This window comes from Chelonia mydas, chromosome 8, assembly GCF_015237465.2.
Source record: "Chelonia mydas isolate rCheMyd1 chromosome 8, rCheMyd1.pri.v2, whole genome shotgun sequence".
Lineage (NCBI taxonomy): Eukaryota > Metazoa > Chordata > Testudines > Cheloniidae > Chelonia > Chelonia mydas.
The window spans coordinates 56,444,606-56,469,365 of record NC_057854.1 but is presented as its reverse complement, the minus strand read 5'-3'; the positions used below and the strand labels follow the sequence as shown (position 1 = coordinate 56,469,365).

General features: G+C 39.6%; 1 long non-coding RNA gene across 1 annotated transcript in view; it reads right to left on the bottom strand.

Moving 5' to 3' along the window:
- Positions 1–15,679, bottom strand: part of LOC122461487 — a 92,917-nt gene extending 77,238 nt beyond the window's left edge. The window contains exon 1 of the long non-coding RNA XR_006283414.1: positions 15,397–15,679. This is a non-coding gene — a long non-coding RNA (uncharacterized LOC122461487). The remainder of the gene's footprint in view (positions 1–15,396) is intronic.
- Positions 15,680–24,760: the final 9,081 nt, after the last annotated feature.

Genomic DNA, 24,760 nt, shown 5'->3' with positions numbered 1-24,760 from the left:
ACCCTAAAGGGTCAGTACCAGAACTTTTGTTTCAGTTTAGGAATATTACTCATTCTCTTAATGTCATAAATATATCAAACAATGGTGTGACTCCACTGAAGTCACAACAAATTTACCATTTGGCCCATCCTATCTGAATGAACAATCTGCCTACCAGCATGAAAAGGGTAAAAGAGCAGATGAAAAATGAGAACAAATCATATTTCTAATAAACCAACTGTGTAAACTGCTTCCTTATAGTTGTCCCCAGAAGCCTTTTCTACAAGCTCTGGTAAAGGGCAACTAAGGAGAATGTTAAGTAGAACTGGTGAAACTTTCTGATGAAAAGTTTTTTAGTTGGGAAAAAAGAAAGTGTGTGTGGGGGGGAAGAGATTAAAAATGAAGCTTTCATGGAAAATATTGTTCAGACTGAACATTTAGGGCTTTTCTTGAAACAGTTTTTCCCAACCGAAAACAAAAGAGTTCTCGTTTTTATAACCACCCAAAACTTTTCTTGGGGAAAGAAGCCATTTCCCAAAACTGTAACGTTAAATATCTTAGACTCTCACCTTCTTATAGTTTCAAACCAGAGCTATTATTTCTGATTTTTTAAAAAAAAATCTCTAGTCTTTTAAAACTGTCACTCTCATTTGTCCTTGTCTAGGTTTCTCCTTGAAGCAGGAGATTGTGCAGAGGATTCAGCACTAATCCAATGAGGTAGAACAAATCCATAGTTCAGTAATCCAGAGAAAACATAGCTGACTCACTTTTTCCTTAAATTGGGCATCCTCTCTATCACCATTACTTTTGAAGATATTTTGAAATTGCATAATGAAATGGTCTTAATATGCAATTCTCCTCTTACACTAATTTTATACTGGTGTAACTATTGACTTCCATAGAGTTACTCCCAATTTAAGCCAGTATAAGTGGAAAAATCAGGCCCTTAATATTAAATTTTGTCAGTACTTCAGAAATAAAATGGTTTCATAACTATGTATGCATTTGTATAAACTGAGGGCCAGATTCTTACCCAATGTAAATCAAAGCAGCTTGGCTAAAGTTAATGAAATTATGTTCTGTGACAAAGCTCTGTCCTTGTCTCTGTGGGTCCTGCATTTCCTGGTGGATTTCACTAGCTTCAGAGGCTCACTGTGACCCTCCATGTAGCCCTTCTCTCTAGAGGCAAGGGTCACAGCCTACTGAGCCATTTTCTTTATAAGCCAGCAAGGAAGGTGAGGAGAAGCTATCCTCCCTTGCACAGTCTGTTGTCTCCCAGCCTCAGTGATTAATCGGGGGGCAAAGAGGGGAGCCCGGGCCCACCCTCTACTCCGGGCTCCAGCCCAGGGACCCTAGTAGTATGAGCTATGGTAGCTGACTTTTTAGAAACAGGACGCGTACAATTCCCTGGGCCACTTCCCCACAGCAGCCCCCACTTCCTCGAGATCCATTTCACCCTTACTGCAGGGCCTCCTTCCTTGTGCCTGATATGGTTTGTACTGCTCAGTCTCTCCAACAGCGTGACTTCCTCCTACAGCTCCTGACATGCGTGTCCACCTGACTAACTGGGAGGCTTTTAACTAGTTTCAGCTAGCCCGATTGGCTTCAGGTGTCCCAATCAACCTTGTGTCCTCCCTGCCTTCTGGAAAGCTCGTAATTGGCCCCAGGTGTCTTAATTGACCTGGAGGAGCTGCCATTTGCTTATCCTGCTAACAGTAATTTGTTTAGCCTGTGGCTAATATATCTGTAATCCCATTACTTTACTATAGCCATCTGGACTTGCCCAGTCACAGTTTATTTATACCAGATGAGGATCTTGCCCTAAAAATGTCTTCACTCCATCAAAGCCCACAAAAAGAGTAATTATTGCTATCTGAAATAATTTAGAAGATAAAATATAGGCCCTTAAGGTCCAAGCTTTACAAATTCAGGATTCAGTAAATCAGATATATCCTTTTGAAACTGGATTGCTCCAGATACATCAGGAAACAAAAGTATTTCCTGCAAATACATTTTAAAAAGTTTAAGAAAGAGACTCCTTACCCAGGGAGGACAGAAAAGTGAGATTGAGAGTTTGAGCATTACTGGGTTTTGAACAAAACCAAACTGGGGGAAAAAAAAACACACAGGAGTTAGACAATGTATTTGCATCATTAGAATGGCTAATAATACATCATGGTATATCTACACTTGGCTTTGTAAAGTTACTACATGTTAAACATCACTATAAATACTACTGCAGACAGACATATATTGCTAGACATGTTTAAGCTGAGATTGCAGCCTACAATTCAAAGTGTCTACCAACAAATGTTTGTATCCTGGAACAACTTTTGGTTAGAATCTACACTATTTCAGAGTACCTGCAGCCCAAGTTTTAGTTAGGGGCATATAGTAAAAGTCATGGACAGGTCATGCGCTGTGAATTTTTGTTGACTGCCCATGACCTGTCCATTACTTTTACTAATACCCATGACTAAAATGTAGCCTTACTCATCGGTCATGTTTTCTAGACCTTTAAATCATTTTTGTTGCTCTTCTCTGGACTTTCTCCAATTTGTCCACATCTTTCCTAAAATGTGGCACCCAGAACTGGACACAATACTCCAGCTGAGGCCTAATCACAGCAGAGTAGAGCAGAAGAATTACTTCTAGAGTCTTGCTTACAACACTCCTGCTAATACAGCCCAGAATGATGTTTGCTTTTTTTGCAACAATATTATACTGTTGACTCATGTTTAGCTTGTGATCCACTATGCTCCCTGATCCCTTTCTGCAGTACTTCTTCCCAGACAGTCATTTCCAATTTTGCATGCATGCAACTGATTGTTCCTTCCTAAGTGGAGTACTTTGCATTTGTCCTTATTGTATTTCATCCTATTTACTTCAGATCATTTCTTCAGTTTGTCCAGGTCATTTTGAATTTTAATCCTATCCTCTAAAGCACTTGCAACCCCTTCCAGCTTTGTATTGTCTGCAGACTTTATAAGCGTATTCTCTAGGCCAGTATCTAAATCATTCGTGAAGATATTTAACAGAACCAGAACTGATCCCTGTGGGACCCCACTCAATATGTCCTTTCAGCTTCACTGTGAACCACTGATGATTACTCTCTGGGAACGGTTTTCCAACAAGTTATGCACCCACCTTATAGTAGCTCCATCTAGGTTGTATTTCCCTAATTTGTTTATGAAAAGGTCATGTGAGACAGTATCACAAGCAGTTCTAAAGTCTGATATACCACCTCTACCGTTTCCCCCCTATCCACCAGGCTTGTTACCCTGTCAAAGAAAGCTATTCGGTTGCTTGACCAGATTTGTTCTTGACAAATCCATGCTGGCTGTGGTCATTCTGATTTTTTTTGGAAAGCAAGTTGGGCTGTTTTGAGGAAGCTCTCTCTCCTTTGCACATGACTTTCATTTTGGAAAGACAGTTCCACCGATACAGGTGAACATTATTGTCATGATCACATAGGATGTTGCAGTCCTTGGGCTATTTTGCACGAATCCCATAAAAGGCTTTGAAGAGACGGGGACCTTGGGACAAGCCACTTACAAGAGCTTTGTTGGGTGCAATAAAACAAGAAGGGGATTATTTGGCTGTCAACCGCTTCAGGGAGGATACCACTTGCCACAGCCTTACTGCACAGCGACAACCAAGGCACTGATAGCAAACAGTCCACAGTCAGGCCTACCTTCCTTCAGGGAAGGTCTGGCAGGCAGTCTCTCTAGCAGCCTCAGGTTCTCTCAGAGAATTAGATACCTAACCTTCCCAGTCAGCCCTCAGCTGAGCTGTGCCCTCCCCTGCTAATCCATTCCTCCAAAACCGACATCCCTTGCAGATGTAGAAGGGTGTGGCTGATTGATCATACAGCATCTTATTCACCCTTTCCTGACTATTGAGGAGGTTGTATACCCCATCACAAGGACCAAAACATTGAATTTGAGCTAGTATTTAATGAGAAGACAGTAAAGACAGTGAGGGGTGGGGTAATATGTTCCTGGCAGACTAGGTTACCAGGCAGATGGGCTGCTGTATTCTAAATGAATTGACGTATTTGAATCAGTGATTTAATTCCTGTTGTAGTTAGGTATATGCATACCTGGCCAGCCAGACAAGATTATAAATAACATTTTTAAAATCAGATTTTTTTATTTCAATTAATTTTTCTTTTTAAAGAAGACGCCTGTTTAAAATTAAATTTGAAATTATGACAACCTATGTTAAGACCTAAACTTTCTATAATGTATTCAAATTTAAATGCATATTTTCAAATATGCTGCATCAGTGAGCCTTCCTCAAAATTTTACAGTTAAAGGGTGATCTCTGTGTGTATGGTTTTTTAATTGTGTACAGAACCACAGGGGAAAACATCCTTGAGGTCTCAATCAAGGTTTATAAATCTATCACAATTTCTATTTTCAGTCTCTATAATGGAACAAAACCTGGTAATTACTTATTTCCAAATATAAGGATTTTCAGTGTCTGTTGGGCAGAAAAGCTTTTCTGTATTTGAACTACTTCATTTAAGTTGAAACACTGACTGAAAGTTGAAAAAGCAGGAAAGCTTATTTTCCTCTCACACACTAATAAAACCAGGTAGGAGAGTAGGACAATCAGGGTCCACACATTCCAAGGGATGTAGGCACTTTTGAAAAACCTCTAGGTACCTGTCTATATCTTTAGGTGCCCAAATACCTTTGAAAATCTGGCCAATGGTGATGAGAAACAATCAATTCTTTAACTATAGTTAATACTCTAATAAATCAGTTTTAAATGCAAGCCATGTTTTAGCAATGCTTTTCTTACACATCCAGCACATTTTAAAATAGTTCATTAGTTAAATAAAACTATTTTAAATGTTTTGTATACTTTTAATTGAATTCCAATTTTCATCCAAACATAGCTTAACACAAATCCTGAGCAGAAAGCTATCTAATAATTAAGAAATACATCATTTTACATTGTTAGAAAACAGTGAATTAAGAATCTGAATAAATGTATGTTAGGCTATATAATTGCTTAAATAAATATACATAGATGGAGTATATCCTCCTGGTGGGCAAAAGTTCCAAATTGAGCATAAAAGCTGCTATATTTGGTTGCAAGTTACCATGTTTTAATGATTATACCAACAAATGAGAATGAACATCTCTTTAGGAAAATAATTAAACCATCTTTGCCCATTCCTACACCTGGGCTTCTCCAGAGGCTATAGAGGCTGGTGAAGTAATATATTTTATTGGACCAACTTCTCTAGAGAGAAGATTGAGCCACAAAGAGCTCTTCAAGTCTGGGAAAGGTACACCCAGCATCTCAGCTACATGTAAGGTGGAAAAGATTGTTTAGCATAAGTAGCTACCTCACCCATCTTGTCTCTCTAATATTCTGGGACCAACATGGCTACAACTACGCAGCATAAAATCTCCATTGTCCTGCAAGATGTTTCTCTTGTCCTGAGCCCCACCCTGGCATGTTCCCTATGACAGGGCTTGCTATGGTATCCTTGAAAGGCAATCTTATGGCTGTCTTCCACAGTGTCTGTGCTGAGGGAATCGCCAGACCCACAACTGGGAACCTAGGGCTCCATTATGCTGACCCAATCCTTTTTACCTGAAAGTGGCTGAAGCTCAATCTTTAGCTGTGGAAGTCCTGAATTCAATCCCTGCTGAGGACCAAGAAGGATGATACATTTGTTCCTATATTAAACCCATGGAATAAGTGCATTTCCAGAGCTAATAAATATAACAGGCCAGAGACATAGGCCAAACAAAGTCTTTCATGAGTACCACAACTTGAGGAACAGAAATATTTCTGAGGCGCACACTAGACATTGGCACAGAGAGGAAGGAAGCATGATGCTTGTTGAACAATCAAAAAGGAGAATTACCTAAGAACCAAAAATATGAAAGAATGTGATTCAATTGCAAAGGTATTGCAAAGCTTTTGTATACAATATGAATATAGCCTTTAGTCTGAGTTTAAGAAATCAAATCTACTGTATTATTAATATGCCTTAAGTAACAGGCAAACTAGCCAATTCTTCTGCTACAGGCATCTGCTGTTCCTCACAAAACAGTACTAAGTTTTGACATCTCAGTTATCTGGCACAGCCTGTTTGTCAAGAACAATACCTAACATCACAAGGATCCTGGTGCGTCTTTCACATTTGTTATTATATGCACCTTAAAACTGCAAGAATAGATCAGCCCTTTCTTTATAGATACTGGCATCTCTGATAAAATGTTACATGGGACATTACTACTAGTGTCTCCTTTTAATTCCTTGTTCAAATTAAATAGCTCTCCTTTAGATCTTTAGCCCTGCATCTGAACTTTGAGAAGTTTTGGATGTTAGGCCATTTCTATTCCATGAATATTTTAGACCCACGCCTGGAATCTACAAGCAGACAACACGTCTAAGGCATCTTGCCAATGTCAAATCTAACTTTGTTCTTTTCTTGGTACTTCTTTTTATGTCCTTTGCTCCAGTAAATCAAGGGCCAAATGCTGATACCTTATTGCAGTTTAGAAGCATTTGACTCCACGAATAGTCACATTGACCTCAGTGGAATGACTCATGAGGAAAAGTATTGTTCAGTATGAACAAGGGCATTAGAATCTGTCCCCAAGGAAAGGAAAGCAAAGCAAAGCGTGTGAAAGCCTCCCCCAATTCATGATACCTTTTGTATGAACTATACATATTGCAAAGGAATGTTTCCACCACTGATCATTGTCAATCAACAAAGCTATTTACAAAAATCTGAGCATCCTTTATTACAGACCCTTTTACCTCAACAAAATGAATCTGACTGAACTGGTGAGGACCCATGCTCAGGGGAGTCAGACTGAAGGAATTTAGTCACTGGATTTGTTTTTAAAGCTTTGAGGCTGAAGAAATGGACTTTCAACATCTCTTTGAAAATAAATTTTGCTGTGGCCTGAGAGGTTCCTGTCTAACTGAGATAATTTATTATATTCTAGCAAAATATCAATCTTTGTATTAAGTTGTTACAACACTGAATGAGTTCCCCCTCCTGAATGCTCACCAGACTGTTGTATTGAGACCAAAACTTGGGTCTCACATGCTCTTGCTCTGGTCTTCTGGGCACATATTCAAAGTGCAGATCCAGTGTCTGACACCCTTCTTGGCAATAGGAAACCCACAGTCCAATTGTTTAGTCCAGGGGTAGGCAACCTGTGGCACGCAAGCTGATTTTTAGTGGTACTCACACTGGCCAGTCCTGGCCACCAGTCTGGGGGGCTCTGCATTTTCATTTAATTTTAAATGAAGCTTCTTAAACATTTTTAAAACCTTATTTACTTTACATACAACAATAGTTTAGTTATATATTAAAGACTTATAGAAACAGACCTTCTAAAAACATTAAAATGAATTACTGGCACGTGAAACCTTAAATTAGACTGAATAAATGAAGACTCGGCACACCACTTCTGAAAGGTTGCCGACCCCTGGTTTAGTCCATGAAACTAAACACCGCTCTCTCAAGGCCTTCTTCCTTCCCCCCGCCCGCAACAGTGGCTGCATGCTCCCAGGGTTTCAGTGAAACTGTGGACCCTCTAGTTTATTGTTCCCCTCCCTGACGATAACTTGCTTACACTGTCATGTAACACTCAGACTCAGCAAAGGACTTTCTAAAAACCACACACACACACTTCAGACACAGGAAATATATGGACCTATGGGAGGAAAACCCCCTCCATGTTCATCCCACACACCTTTATTTACTTCTGTTTTGAATTAACAGAATCATAGCCAGACTAAGCAGGTACAAATCCCAGGCTGTACTGCTCTCCTTCCCAGGCACACATAATAAAATTCCTGTGTTTGGAGGGCTCTTCTGATAGAAGACACAAGAATATGAATGCCCATTATTGTAGTTTATACCAATACCTTTGCGATGACCAGCTAAACATCGCTTATCTTCTTCCAAAATGTGAGGAAAATAAGGATTGTTAGATATTCAGGTGTGTGCTAGATGCTTGAACTTCATGAATAAATTCAGATCTCTGCAATGGTTATTTAAAAGTCTATTCGAAGTGTCATTGTAACATAGGGCTTTCTCTTATGGAGTGTTAAGTTACTGTGTGCTACATGAGTTGAGGCACTAAAGTACATTGTCCCTTCTATTTGTTACTCATTTGAAATTAAACATGTATGCTTATAAATACAAAATGTTCTAAGAAGTCAACTCCTGGCTGACTAGTTAACTGCCCCATCACCTACAGTTTAAAGAAAATAGATGTGGTGAATTGGAAGAGTTTAAAGCCATTTTTGAACTGAACTCAAGCATTTATAGCTTGTGAAGTTTATGTACGACAGACAGACAGACGCAGGGACAGAAATTTGTGGGATGCATTTTGCAAAAAAAGTCTAAAGCCTGGGTTGTTGCTTGGTACAATCAGAGATTTGTTCCATGTGATACTCACAGGTATTACTATCTATTTTGCCTAGTTAAATACACTTTCAAGCTCAGAATCCAAAGTGCACACACACACGAGTTCCTTCCTCATCCCCAGTCAATTTCAGCTCAGCTCCCTAACCAGATTTTGCATTGTTGGACCATCCCCTCTGAACCTTAAGCAGTCCTACCCATTTTTGATTTATACAAGATCAGAATGAGAAAAAAAATGTAAACCTCATATCAACATGGGGAAAACACAAAAACAAAACAAAGCAAAGGAATGTAACCCAAAATATCTAGACGTACAACATGGAAGAGTCTTGGCTTCTGAATAATCTAATTTCTCACCATCGAGGAACCTGAGAAAACAGAAGTGTGGAACAGATGAAGAAGATGCATTTCTGAAATTTTAACTACTAGTCCTTCAGTTTTTACTTGGCCAAATACCAGTGGCTGCTTTACCTACTTTGTCATAACAAATATGTTCCTCCTGGCAATTTAATGCCTTCTGTTTAGTGCTATGTTGACAACATCCCTCCTAGCCTTTTTGTAATAAAGCTAGGATGTAGCTTTAATTTGAAATAGGACTGTAATACCCTCAAGTTACACTTTTGTTTTTAATTTAGTCCAACAGCACTGTTTTTTTTTTAAGTTCAGGTGCCCTGAATAGTTAAAGCCCAGAGACAATCGCTACAGCTGAATTCTAAACCCTCAAAACAGGGTTGTGTTAGTATTTTCATTATACACTCTGAGCACATGAACTGTTCTTCACTCTAGTTCTAGAGTGAATATTGAAGTTACACAGAACATTAAAAATGCCAGAGTAAAGATGTGGACTTCACAGACTCCTAAGGTGTATGAGAGTTAGGTATCTGGCTACATCCTCAAAGTGTTCAGTAGTGCTTTCTAACCCCCTTCCCACCAGCTCTTTCAAGGACTACCTGAAAAGCTCTGACTTCAAAGGGCATTGAATCAGGCCCCAGTAGAGGCAGTGGTTCTTACCAAACCTTTTCCCCAGCTTCCGCACACTTCACAATGTATGCAGCAGCCATCCCTTACCAGATCTTCTGGGAACGTTCATCCAAATCCTTTGTTCCTGTCAGAACTTCCAAAAGGAAATTTGACCCATTGTATCTCAAGTTGGGGACCCAACAACTGAAACAGCCACAAACGAGTGGCCACATTTGAAGTGTTGAACTAAACCTTTCTCTCACTTTCTCTTTCTGCAAAATTGGGAGCTAGTAGACCTAAGCATTGGTGAAAGTCAGGTCAATAATGGATATCTATTATTTCAAGTCCTGTAGTGCATGGGTTGCCAGCCTGAAGGTCACAACCCCAAAAGGCTTTGAAGGCACATGGCCACCTCGATCTGGCTAGATGGGAATGAGATCCTGACACTTTTCTGTTGCTAACATGGATGAGAACCATTGGTACAGAATATTAATTTCTAGTGGCCTTTTCTTCTTTCGAAGATAATTTATTATCCCTTTAAGATGCATTGGGGCTAAAGCTTTTAGAGTAAAACTCATCTGGTGAGAAATCTTGCTCTCTTTTAAAATCCAATTCAGACTGCAGTCCAAGGTGAGCCTTTTTCAGGACAATGGAGGAATCACAAGTGAGAGAGAAGGTAGAGATGACATAATAAACATAAGATAACAGATCCCAGGGAAGCCAGAAGGGCTTGTTGGAAGTTATTGATGAGAGTGATGGGATCTGACAGAGATAAGGAATATAGTAAGGGAGCTGCAGTGAGAAAACAGGTATGCTTATTCAGCCCCTCTCTAATAGCAGAGCACACAAATGCTTGTGCATGGACATTTGTTTCTAAATATTTCTGGCAGAATGACTAACCCAAAAATACACCCATGAGAGCTATAACTTTCTCCCAGCCATAGTTCAGCCAGATTCACTATTTATCATCATTTATTTCCAGTAAATAGATGCCATACCAGGCCACTTATCTCTTTGTCAGAGGTCGTAAATGGCGCTACAGTACCATGGGATTCCTGTTCAGGAGGTTTGTTCTGACTTTGAGGCCTCTAATCTTCATCAGATAATACATCCCACTTATCACTGTCACTATCAGAAGCATTATCAGCATCTATGGATTTATTAGCAAGACCAGTTTAAAAATGTGAATCATTCTGCAGTTCATTCTCGGTATTCATACTTGCCTGACAGTTAGCATTAACTCTGAAAAGCTCTTTCAATCTCTTTGAACTTGCTCTCTAACTTTTCAATAGTACCCACAGAATGTCAGGTTTTTTTGAACAAATCAGCCTGTAGCACAAATTAAAAGACATCTTGAAATCAATATTTAATATGGTTGATCTTGCCAGAATTCAGATTCCACTCAAAATCCAGGGGTGCACAGTGCTCCTGCATGAAAGAAACACAGGACACCACCTTCAAAAAAATATTCCTTGTCCAAAACTCCTACTCCATATGAATTGCTCAGTCTAGTCCTCTTGACTTCAATGGGAGCTGAAGGCCCCACATAGCTTCAGAGGTCAAGGGTCTTCACACAAATATCCTTTACCATGTCAAAATGGAATAATATCTAGTTCTTACCTAGTGCTTTATAACCATACATCTCACACTGATTTCTCTTGTAAAGCACTACCATTAGCTGCTATTTCACACATGGGGAAACTGAGGAACAAGGAGGGGAAATCATAGAAATGTATAGCTAGAAGGGACCATGAGAAGTCATCAAGTACAGCTCCCTGTGCTGATGCAGAACCAAACAAACCTAGACCATTCTTGACAGGTGTTTCTCCAACCTGTTCTTAAAACCTCCAAGGATAGTGATTCCACAACCACCCATAGAAGCCTATTGCCAAACTTAACTACCCTTATTTAAACTACGAGCTTTTCCTAATAGCTAACTTAAATGTCCCTGGTTGCAGATTAAGCTCTTGAAATTCCATGACACTGCTTTAACAAAATTATGCAAGAAAATTCTGAAATTTAGATGCCAATATCTATAACTTCCCTCTCCTTTTTAGATTTCTGCTCATCTCATTTTTAGATTCCCTCATCACTGGTTATATTTCTGCTCTGGACTGAAATAAAACTGCTTTATCAAACAAGTTTCAGAGTAACAGCCGTGTTAGTCTGTATTCGCAAAAAGAAAAGGAGGACTTGTGGCACCTTAGAGACTAACCAATTTATTTGAGCATGAGCTTTCGTGAGCTGAAGTGAGCTGTAGCTCACGAAAGCTCATGCTCAAATAAATTGGTTAGTCTCTAAGGTGCCACAAGTCCTCCTTTTCTTTTATCAAACAAGTTGATTCCAACACTGTCAAAGACCATGGAAACACAAGGATTCCTGACTTGCAGAAGTTGTTGCTTATATAAGAAGTATAAAAGCTCAGTTAATAGTATCCGATATTATATATTAATGAGAGTGACACTAGTAGTGTGAATGAAAAAGCTAGTTTGCCATGGGAATTTATGGTGCCATCTTTCTATTGCTTCTTTTGTTTCTCTCTCACAAGTGGAATAGTAAATGTGGTTAAGCAAAATCCTCTGCAAAAAAACTTTCAGGCTGCAAAAAACCCAGGTAGGGGGAGTGAAAAAAAGAAGAGTGGGAGAAATATAAAGGGGGGAGGGGACCCTGAACATTTAAATAAAGAAGTTTCCGTTAAAAAAAAAGAAAAGTATAAAGGAATAATTGAAAATAATGTCCGCCCGCCCATGGGAAAAATAATTTGATGAAAAACATTTCAAATCAGGAAAATTTTGATACTACATAGGTCTGATGATCACCACATCTTATCTTTTGGGGAAGAAACACCTCTGCTATTATCTGATTGAAGAAAATAAACAGTGGAATTTAAAAGAGTACTTGTGGCACCTTAGAGACTAACAAATTTATTTGAGCATGAGCTTTCGTGAGCTACAGCTCACTTCATCGGATGCATTCAGTAGAAAATACAGTGGGGAGATTTATAGACAGAGAACATGAAACAATGGGTGCTACCATACACACTGTAATGAGAGTGATCACTTAAGATGAGCTATTATCAGCAGGAGAGTGGGGGTAAAATCTTTTGTAGTGGATTCAAGAAAACTCAAAAACTGACCATCTTATTTTTTCCTTCCTGCTGACTCACTCCTTCAACATCCCTCTAGTGTCTTCAGGTATGTAGTGCATTTAATGTACCTGCATCATTCTGTCATAGTGGGCACCATCAAATATTTGGTGCTTCTCTGCATCTCCTATTCTAAATATATGAAGATGCCATGGCTTCTGTAGGACCTTGGGATGGTGGGTAATGGTGAAAATATTAATGGATTATTGTTATTTTTTTATCCTGTGATTGTATGCACATTATTTGAACACAAATGTACTAAGTGGCAATCTCTTACAAAGGAAAGAAACATGGTGAAATACACTTAGCTTGTGCAGTAAGTTACAATCCCATTATACAAAACTCATATCTCCAGCACTTGAGGACTGCATTTAAATCCAAAATGGGGTGCCATTTGCTTACTAGCTGCGAGTGCATCTAGACAACAGTTGTCAGAAGATTAAAAAACTCGTAACGTAGAAAAGTCATGCTGCACGTCACCACATTGTAGGGTGACCAGACAGCAAATGTGAAAAATCGGGATGGGGGTGGGGGTGGTAATAGGAGCCTATTTAAGAAAATGACCCAAAAAATCAGAACTGTCCCTATAAAATCGGGACATCTGGTCACCCTACCACATTAGTCCACAACCACCATTAAACAACACTAGAATTGTTGGTTTGCCCAAGACCCACCCCTTATGGCTGCAGGCTTGATTGGTGACACTGTCTGAACCAGCCCTGAATTACTTACTTTTGGACTTTCATATGCAATCAAGCGTTAGTGGAAAGTACACAGATGAATTTTCTGGCCAAAACCATAATACCTACAAAGCCATGGTCTTGTTTGTTTTCATTTTTGGGTTTTTTTTTCAAGCTTTTGTGGAAATGTAAAAAAAAAGTGCAAAGGTCTTTTTTGATCCATCACTCCTAGCCCGCCTGATGATAGTGTCATTCCTGGATCCACACACTGTAGCCTGCTAATCTACCTAATACTGCAACACTTACACAGACTGAACATTTTTTCAAAATATTCACTAACAAAATGAAGCTTCCAAATTCACTTTCCCCTTTCTTGAAGATGCAGAAGTCAAATTCCCAAACACAAATGAACCTTTCATATGCTAATTTGCCTAATCCTGTGCACTGACAGGTCTATCTAGGCAGCAGATGTGAATAATTCCCTTATCCTAGAAGACCTGAATCTTTGACCAGCACCAAATATCAACATAGTTTCCTGATATATTTAAATGCGAGGGAAAGATCCCTGCCTGAAATTAATGTGGAGTATGTTAGGCTAACCCCAGCCCACACATGGCTCCAGTGTTCTTCCTGGCTGAACATTAAGCAGACAGTGGGATTTGTTCAATTACATAGAGATAGTCTATTCAAATGAGAGAGAAAAAGAGAGTAAGAACGTAGAGAAGCAGCTCTTCTAGGTAACTCAGAAGCACCAACGGATGGGGTATTCCAACCCAAGAGAGGAGATTGAGAGAGTCTGCGGGGGGTGCCCCCAACTGTCCTATTCCAAGGCCAATTCCTGTGTAGCCTTAATAACCCAAGACAGCAAAACAAGCCATATTAAAAAAAGCAAAAACCAAAAAAAACACAGAATGATCAAGTAATGCTCTAGCCAGTCTACATTTCCCCCTTCCTCGATGGCTCGCTCTCCCCCACCCTCACTCACTTTCATTGGGCTGGGGTGTAGGAGGAGGCAAGGGCTCTGGGTGCAGGCTCTGGGGTGGGGCCAGGTATTAGAGGTTCAGGGAACAGGAGGGGGCTCCGGGCTGTGGCAGAGGGTTGGGGTGCAGGTTCTGTCTGGGCCTGTGAATGAGGAGTTTGGGGTGCAGGAGTGTGCTCCAGGCTGGGGCTCAGGGATTTGGAGTGTGGGAGGGGGCTTCAGGTTGAGGCACCAATGCTAGAACTCTAAATAATAAGAGGGGTGAACTAGAGTGCCTCGTATTAAATGAGGATATTGATATAAAAGGCATCATAGAAACTTGGTTGAATGAGGATAATCAATGGGACACAGTAATACCAGGGTACAAAATACATCGGAAGGCCAGAATAGGTCATGCTGGTGGGGGGAGTGGCAAGATATGGGAAAGAAAGCGCAGAATCAAATGAAGTAAAAATCTTAAAATGAACCAAGCTGTACCATAGAATCTCTATGGATAGTAATTCCATGCTTGAATAATAAGAATTTAGCAGTAGGGAATCTAGTACCAACCATGTGACCAGGAAAGTGATAATGACTGTGAAATGATCAGGAAGATTAGAGGGGCTAAAAAAAATTTAAAAAAAAAAAAAAAATGGGGGATTTCAACTATCCCCATACCAACTGGGTACATTTCACCTCAGGACAGCATGCAGAGATAAAGTTTTTTGTAACCTTAAATGACTGCTTCTTGGAGCAGCTAGTCCTGGAATCTACAAGAGGAGAGGTAATCCTTGATTTAGTCCTAAATTTAGCACAGGTTTGGTCCAAGAGGTAAATATAGCTGGACTGCTTGGTAATAATGACAAGAATATAATTAAATTTAGCATTCCTGTGGTGGGAAACCACCACAGAAGCCCAACACAGTATTTAATTTCAGAAAGGGGGACTACAGAAAAAATAGAAGTTAGTTAAACAGAAATGTAGAAGGTACCGTGCCAAAAGTGAAGTCCCTGCAAGCTGCATGGAAACTTTTTAAAACACCATAACAGAGGCTCAATTTATATGTATACTCCAAAATAAACAACATAGTAAGAGAACAAAAAAAGTGCCATCATGACTGAACAAAGCAAAAAGTAGTGAGAGGCAAAAAGGCATCCTTTAAAAAGTGGAAGTTAAATCCTAATGAGGAAAATAGAAAGGAGCATAAACTCTGGCAAGTGAAGTGTAAAATGTAATTAGGAAGGTGTAACAGAATCACCCAAGTCTCACAAGTGCCCCCCTCTGATTGGGCATGTCTGCATTCTTTCAGTAAGTAGTCCCGGCCCTGGTATGGGGCTGTATTTCCAGGGCTTCCTCCCGGAAGACACTATGTTCCTGCAGCCCTCCCCGGGCTCAGTCCCTACTCAGTCCTAGCAGCCAGCCAGCCAGGATCCTCTCGCTCCCCCCAACTTAGCCCCCAACTTAGCTATCCATGATCCTGCTGCTCTGCCAGCCAAGCACACAGTCCTTCCTTCTCCAGCTCCAAGGAGCTACTAACCGCTGCTCTGTTCTGCAGCTCCTTTTATATGGCCCTCCTGGCCCCTAATTGGTGGTTCCAGCAGCCCCTCTGATTGGTTGCTTCCTCGCAACCACTCTAGGCCACTTGGAGGACTTCTCTACTGATCTTTTCCTTGGATGGGTATGACAGAACCCGGAGGTCTCCAGCAGGGGGTCTTTGGGTCTAGTCCACCCCCTCACAGAAGGCCAAAAAAGAATCTGAAGAACAGCTAGCCAAAAACTCAAAAAGTAATAGGAAAAAAAATAAGTACATCAGAAGCAGGAAGCCTGCTAAACAACCAGTGGGGACACTAGGTGATCGAGATGCTAAAGGAGCACTCAAGGATAAGGCAGAGAAACTAAATGAATTATTTGCATCGATCTTCATGGCTGAGGATTTGAGGAAGATTCCCAGACCTGAGCCATTCTTTTTATGTAAGAAATCTGAAGAACTGTCCCAGATTGTGGTGTCACTAGAGGTGGTTTTGGAACAAATTGATAAATTAAAGAGTAATAAGTCACCAGGACCAGACGGTATTCACCCAAGAGTTCTGAAGGAAGTCAAATGTGAAATTGCAGAACTACTAACTGTAGTCTGTAACCTATCATTTAAATCAGCTTCTGTACCAAATGCCTGGAGGATAGCTAATGTGATGCCAATTTTTAAAAAGGGCTCCAGAGGTAATCCCAGCAATTACAGGCGAGTAAACCTAACTTCAATACCGGGCAAACTGGTTGAAACTATAGTAAAGAATTGTCAGGCACATAGATATACATAATTTGCTGGAGAAGAGTCAACATGGTTTTTGTAAAGTGAAATCATGCCTCACCAAACTTCTATAATTCTTTGAGGGGGTCAACAAGCATGTGGACAAGGGGTATTCAGTGAATATACTGTACTTATATTTTCAGAAAGCCTATGACAAGGTCCCTCACCAAAGGCTCTTAAGTAAAGTAAACCATCATGGGATAAGAGGGAACGTCCTTTCATGGATTGGTAACTGGTTAAAAGATAGGAATAAATGGTTAGTTTTCAGAATAGAGAGAGGTAAATAGTGGTGTTCCCCAGGAGCCTGTATTGGGACCAGTTCTATTCACCTGATTCACAAATGATCTGCAAAAAGGGGTAAACAGTGAGGTGGCAAAATTTGAATAGTTAAGTCCCAAGCGGACTGCTAAGAGCTACAAAGGGATCCCACAAAACTGGATGACTGGGCTACAAAATGGCAGATGAAATTCAATGTTGATAAATGCAAAGTAATGCACATCGGAAAACATAATCCCAACTATACCTATAAAATGATGGGGTCTAAATTAGCTGATTCCACTCAAGAAAGATCATTGAGTCATTGTTGATAGTTCTCTGAATACATCCACTCAATGTGCAGTGGCAGACAAAAAAAGCTAACAATGTTGAGAATCATTAAGAAAGGGATAGATAAGACAGAAAATATCATATTGCCTCTATATAAATCCATGGTTTGCCCACATCTTGTACAGTGTGTGCAGATGTGGTCATCCTATCTCAAAAAATATATATTGGAATTGAAAGGTTCAGAAAAGGGCAACACAAACGATTGGGGTATGGAACAGCTTCCGTATGAAGAGATTAATAAGACTGGGACTTTTCAGCTGGGAAAAGAGACGACTAAGAGGGGATATGATAGAGTCTATAAAAATCAGGACTCGTGTGGAGAAAGTAAATAAGGAAGTGTTATTTATTCCTTCTCCTAACACAAGGACTAGGGGTCACCAAATGAAACTAATAGGCAACAGGTTTAAAAAACAAACAAAAGGAAGTATCCCTTCGCACAACGCACAGTCAACCTGTGGAACTCTGCCAGAGGATGTTGTGAAGGCCAAGACTATAATAGGGTTCAAAAAAGAACTAGATAAATCCATGGAGAATAGGTCCATCCATGGCTATTAGCCAGGATGGGTGGGGATGGTGTCCCTAGCCTCTGTTTGCCAGAAGCTGGGAACGAGCAACAGGGGATTGATCACTTGATGATTACCTGTTCTGTTCATTCCCTCTGGGGCACCTGGCATTGGCCACTGTCGGAAGACAGGATACAGGGCTAGATGGACTTTTGGTCTGACCCAGTATGGCCATTCTTATGTTCTCTACAAGCTACAACAAAGGTGGTCTCAATTCACACAAATGTAATTCATATTTTGGTCACAGCAAGCTGCACAGTCTTGTGTTAAAAATATTAACTGTGGAACAGATTTTTAATGCCATTTTTATTGGACAACTTCTCTAGACATTTATAATCCATAACTCTCACTTCTGAATTGATTTGCTGCTGCTTCCGAAAAGTCATGTAGTGAAGATCTTGATGAATTGTAATTCTAAAATACCACTTTTAAAAATTCCCATTTACGTGTATGCTGTCTACACACTGCAGACATTAAATATCATAAATGTACAGTTAATGTCTAATTTCTAGAAGTTAATGTCTTTTAGTAATTACATTAAATGGAGATATTGACTTTTAGAGACTAAATTCCAAGTCCTTTTCTATTGCCAAAAGCAGTCAGGAATATCTTTAAATAAGCTTATGTTACAATGACACTTAATGATCCATCAGCTAAAATTGAGAGAAAAAGTAGTCCCCGAGAGTTAACAGAATTAGAATTCACCAAACAATAGTGGAAAGTTCAAAACAGGTAGATAAAGGACTAAAAGCTCAGCTACTGACAATCAGGAAAGCTCTATAAAAGTCTGAAAAGGTACACTGTTTTACAGCAGCTAAGGAACTTGCTTATAATAGTCTACCAAAGCTATAAAAAGAATTGAACAGAGGAAGACAATTATACAATACACACTGGTTTTTTTCCCTGCTTGAATCATGTTTTTCCATTAGATCCTGTGTAACTGCTTAGGTTCCTTGCATACTCCAGTATGTTATATTTATCTTCATAAATATTGAGAGTATTTGGGCACCTCCTGTGCTTGAAATTGGCTTTAGCCTTTATTTATTTACTTTTAAACAGTGAGGATGATTAACCAGTGGAACCAACCATCAAGAGGAGTGGTGGATTCTTCATCTTTTGAGGTCTTCAAATTAAGAGCTGGATGAATCTCAGGAAGTCAAACAAGTCACAGGTTATTGGTTCAGTTCAGGAGTAACTGGTTGAAATGCACCACCAGAGATTAGCCTGTGTAATTTAATGGTCCCTTCTGGCCTCAAATCTTATGTATAACTTCCACATGCATTCCACTGCAATGTAAGTCTTCATACTTAAGGATTGTGCACTGTAGACATACCCTACAGTGGCATGTAGAATGCATATCCCCCCTTCCCCAGCACAGGTATAGCAGTGAGGCACTGTTTAAGCATGTAAAGACACACCTGAACCCTATATGGGTCTCTGCATGCCCAAGCAATGCCTCCACTGTCTATCCTACACTTTTTTTTTTTTAAAAGCAGTGTAGTATCCTACTGCCTCTCTATTGTTGAAGTCTTTCCCCACCGTAAGGAAAAGACTTCAGCGGGAGGGAAAGAGTCTGGCAGAGCGGACGCAGCAGGGAAAGGCTCCAGCAACTCCTTGCTGCCAGAGCCTTTCCCCACTTCCTCATACTTTCATTAAGATGTGTAGCTACACACCACAGCGTGGATTCAACCTGCTTTTCACTGTAGGTGTAGCTACACCTAGTGTGCACACCGCCACTAGTGGTGTGCAATGTAGACATAGCTTAATGGTAAAGGCTTCAAGGATAAAAGACATTTCAGTCAGAGGGCTACCACAAGAACTATGCACCACTCCATACCTCAAAATAAGGCTAGAGAGAAATTTGGCATCTAGAACTTGTGGGACTCTCTGCACAAAGCTGATCATCATAATACTATGTCTACTGAAGTCTATCCTCCATCCCAAAAAGCATGCATTTGTTTTGCAGCAATGGTTGCCATGGGAACCGAAAACTTCAACACAGTTCTCTTTTTTGATGATAATGCTGTTTCTGGTGGTGCTATTTCTAGTGGGTAATGAAGAAACATTTGCTTTGTAATTTCCTGTTGCTAATGCTGTTGGTGAGAGTAATTCTTACTCCCAGGGAGGGTTGCTTTTGGTGCTACTAGGTACACTTTCATAGATTAATATGAACAGACAATTGACCCAATTCTCTATCACAATATGAAGTACTAGTTACTCCACAGTTGATATAATTAGTATGAGATATGAATGACTATTAGCAAAAACAAATGTTTTACCCCCACGTAGTGAGAGGAGAAAGAGAAGGTTCCCAAATAAGGATTTTTGAAACCTTTATTGAGGCATATTTTGTTTATTCTCCTCTATGGCTCAAGTGAATTAACAGTGCAAGGAAGTCCACCTAGCACAAGTGCAAACTTGGTTAGCCATGTATCTACACAGGACCTTACTCTGCACTCACAGTATCTGAGTGCCTTCCACTACAGCATTAAGCAACAGGACTAGTATCTGTCATTTGTTTGTTCTGTCATCCTCTCCTCGCTGGGAGAAGATTATGCAGGGAATGTTTTGTTTTGAATTTTTACACACACTTAACATGTACATCCCCACACTTCTCTATCATTGTGCTAATGGAGTAACAAGAAGTGGTACAAGTCTGTTATCTTCTGCACTGACCTGCCTCTTGAGGGGTTGGAGACACATGCTTTGCCAATGGGATTCAGAGCTATTTCTAGGACAGATAAACATGGTAAAATAGCTTAGAATAGCTGTATTCCCCCTTTAAGGCCCTTTAACACTGCCAGAGAAATTTGTGGCCTTACTGTAAGTGACAGGCTTAAGTACTTCTCTGAATTTGTGTTTTCTGAAAAGAGCTTATTTCATAATTAGTCAATGGAACAAATCCTGTAGTCCTTATTCAGCGTTAATAGAAGTTTTGCCTGAAGGTGTTGGTGAGAAAACATACTTTTTTTGGGGTGGGGGGGATGGGATGGTGTGAAGGAAAGGTGGCAGATGACAGTGCCTGTCATGTTTGCAATCCTGATCCTTAGCTGGTATAAACCGGTATTGTTCCATTAAAGTCAATGTAGCAACACTAATTCATACTACCTGGAGATATGTCTAAATTCTTCCCTAGTCCTGATGTTGCCAAAAGAAATTGCAGAAGTTTGTGCCAGAGCTGAATTTAGGTTAGTAGTCTTATCCAGATTTGCATTTTATTTGCTAGTTTTGACAGTTGCCTCAAACAAAAAAAAAAAACAAACAAAAACAAAAACACACAACACTTAGTAGGGCTACACCAAAATTAACTAAAGTGAAGTCCAGAAGCTACTGTTTCTCAATCAGACGGATGCAAAGAAGTACCTTTCAGCTTGGATCTCTTTCCTTTGATTTTGTACTTAGAAGCACAGAAAAATATTCAAAGTTTAATTAAAAAATTAGGGCCACCACCTCCGCTAATATAAATTGGTGACTTCAGTTGACCCATGCAGATTTACACCAAATTAGAAGCTGGCCTTTGCATCCCTGTGGTTTTATATCAAGTTTCATGCTGGAATGATTTTTCCATTTTGTAATATCCAACTTGTAGACCCCTGAAAATGGATGGCAGAAGCAACTTTAAGCAAAGCATCACATATATAAAAATAAATAAGCCCTTTTCAGTTAATGCCAAATGCACTTTAGCTACATTTTGAGTGAAAGGCTGTATTTTATAAGCCGTAGATAGCAAACCTTATAGTTTAAATATTTAATGTGCTATTGAAAAGAGAAAAGGTATAATGGTGGTACCATATGTAAAAAACTAATATAAAGAAAGCAAACTGTCTTAAATCAGAGAGTTGGCATAGATTGTTCTCATCAGATCGCTTTTTCAGTCTATATTTTATTATGAGACCACAGTTCTCTCCCATCCAAGATTTTTACAGTAATGAGTTTCAAAATGTGAGCAAAATATGGAAAAAACATCCAAATGCAAAGTTGGGGTATTGCTTGGGAAATATGTCTTTGTTCAGAGAAGAATTAGAAAAAGGTAACATTTCTCAATGTTGAGGCAGCTTTTAAATCGCCCATTAGAAGATTCAGAACCATTCGTTTTACTGCAGGGCAAATGACATTATGGAGAAGGGCAAGAGAGAAATACATTTTATGGAAAAGAAAAGCAATTACATTATTTTTAATGCATAGTATGGATTTCATTTAAGTTTTACCACACCAAAAAGATTGACTTTTTGCATGTTGTACAAAATTTGTTTAAGACGTTCTGTGTTAGAACTAGAATACCTGTAATTCAGTGCCATAAGCATAGCTTTTAAAACAGAAAAGAAGGTAAAAACCTAAGGGTTTATGGACTGATTCTCAGAGGTGAGAAGTACCTGCAGCTTCCAAGGAAGTCAAAGGAAGCTGTGGATGCTCAGCATGGGACGGGACGGGGGGTGGAAGAGTGGAGAGAGAGAGACTTAATTCAAAGCCCATTGAAGCCAATGGGAGTCTTCCCACTGACTTCAGTGGGCTTTGATCAATCATGTACATTCCAACAGCTTGATCCATTTTTCAGAGAAACAAAACCCTGGAATTTGTTTTCCTTTTGAGATGCACTGAACACAATTTCTGTAGTGCAGGAACAGCAGTTCTGCATTGTCCCAAGATGCAGGATAACTTATTCCAGCTTTCCTTATTTCTAAACAGGTGAGCTTCAGATATTTTAACCTTTAGAGAGTATATGTTGGCCTGGATGACTTCTTTTAGTTTGTTGGTAACTGCATTTCCTTTTTTAAGGCCTGATTCAGGAAAGCACTTAACCAAGTGCTTAATTACAAGCATATGCTTAAATCCTTTGAGAACAAATAGGGATAGGATTACGCATATCTTTAAATTTAAGTACGATTAGATACTTGTATAGCTCTTGGGGGAATTAAGGCTCTGAACCTGCAAAGCGTGTTTCACACATATAAATTACAAAATACTGCAGAACAAAGAGGTCAGTTTAACCCCTCTGAAGCACACAACCCAGTATGCCACCCTAGAGGGAGATCTTCTGCTGGTCTACATCATTATAGCTCCGTTGCTTATGGTAAACTCAGTTGCATGAAAGATGCAACTGGATTTCGCCCACAGCGTAAGAAAAAAAATGAGTTGAGCACTATTATGCTGGGATACTTCCATGCACTCCAGTCAAGCCACCCAAAATATTTAGCCTGCAGAGCTGGAATGGATTTTTCTTTCAAGATTTCCAATACTTCCCGCTCGTGGCTAAGCTAGAATTACCATGGGATCAGCTGCTCTCTTAGCTTCTCTCCATCTCATGTGGAGTGGGGAGGGGAGAAGCACAGAACAGCAAACAACTTTCTAAAAGATTCAGGTTGGGGTCTGGGAGAAGTTTGGCATGGGGGGGAGTAAAGTGGTCTCAGTTGGTTCTTTTAATCAAACATTCAGGTAAACTCAGCCTTTGTAGCATTACCTAAGCTTCCCTTTATTGTATTACTACAAAAGGAACAATTAGATAGAATACTAAAAATACTGTGATAAGTTAAGACATTAAGTAAGGCAACTAGCAGGACTTTAAAGGGCAAACATTATATGAGTCTTGGTAAGAAACGGTGATCCCAAGTGATGTAGCTCCTAACATTTGAGATTATACCTACCTTGTGTGTTAGAGTATGGTTTTTTAGAAATATTTTTAAATAGTACCATATTAACAGTGCTGGAGCCTGAATTCTCTGTTTTTGGATATAAGCAAAGCGTTGGAACAATCTGACCCAGTGAACAGCATACTAGGGTGGGACTCAGGAGGAGTTCGATTCCCAGCTCTGCTACAGGACATTGATCCAGTCACTTAATCTTTATGCCTCTGGTTTTCCATCCCCCAAAATTGGTCTTTTTGAATACTTAGACTCCAAGTTCATTGAGACAGGGACAGTCTCACCATGTGTTTATAAAGCACCATATGGCCCTGATCCGAGTTGGAGCTTGTATTACAGTTGCACCTACAAATAGATAGTAAGCATGGGAAGTAGCAGTGAAGCTTTCTGCTCATATTGCCTTCTTCTGAAGAACTCACCTCTAGTTCTAGGAGAGAAGGAGTTAAGTCTCCATGGCTTTGGTATAGAGTCTGCCATCAAAGCTTCCAGTTGTACTGGGACTTCATTTTAGATATGCACCCTGCTGAGGATCTTGACTTGAATCTGGCCCAATGGATTCTTTAATTTTAAAAGTATTTTCTTGGAATTGAAGTTGATCTTTAGGGTAAATGGAGGTATGTGAATAGACAATATTCAAAAGGTATTTAAATCCCCAATGGATACATCAAAGCATGTGCCCATAGTTTTAAAGAGCGGGGAGAGAGGGCTGATAATCCTCACTTTTCCATTTGACAGACTCTTAACTGACATCTTGAAAATGGTTTGGAGAACTGGTTTAGATTAATTTGCCAGAATAGATAAGAAAAAAAATAGCGTTCTGAATACCAGGCAGGCTTTGATCCTCTGAAGATTAGAGTGACATCACGTGCAGATATTTTACTGGAACTGTGTATAGTGCCAAGGTTGTTTTTTCAGCAAACATTTTACTGATTAAATCATATGCAATTATTTATCATGGTTTTAAAATATAGTTGGAGTGAAGGTAAGAAAGATAAGCATATTACAATCCGACATTAGCTGTGCTAACTTCCCACTCACTTCTGTTAATGCATTTCAGCCTTGACCTGCAATAACCTTGCTCTTGCATATTGGGTCTCTCCTTTTACCAGAGATGTTAACTGTACCCAGTTACATGCTAGTTTTGTGACTGGTACAAATGGGCATTGGTCTGCACACAAAATAGCAGTTAAAAGGTTGTGATCCTACGCTGTATTGCTTTTTGGACTATTTAAAAGAATAAAGAATAGACAAATGTTACTTCAGACTTAATGTGTTGCTTGGATTCCCTTAAGAAATTCTTTAAAAAAATATATATTTTATATAGATCACATTTTTGTTTTGCATTTATGGGTCTGAACCAAAGACCATTAAAGTCAATGTGAGTCTTTGCATCATGTTCTAAAACGCACAAATATACCTTAACATCTACATCAGAATCAGCTGCAAACTGATCTTTTGTAGTCCAGCCATTTCATCCTCCTTCCTTTGTGACTGGCTTCTCCTGGCAAT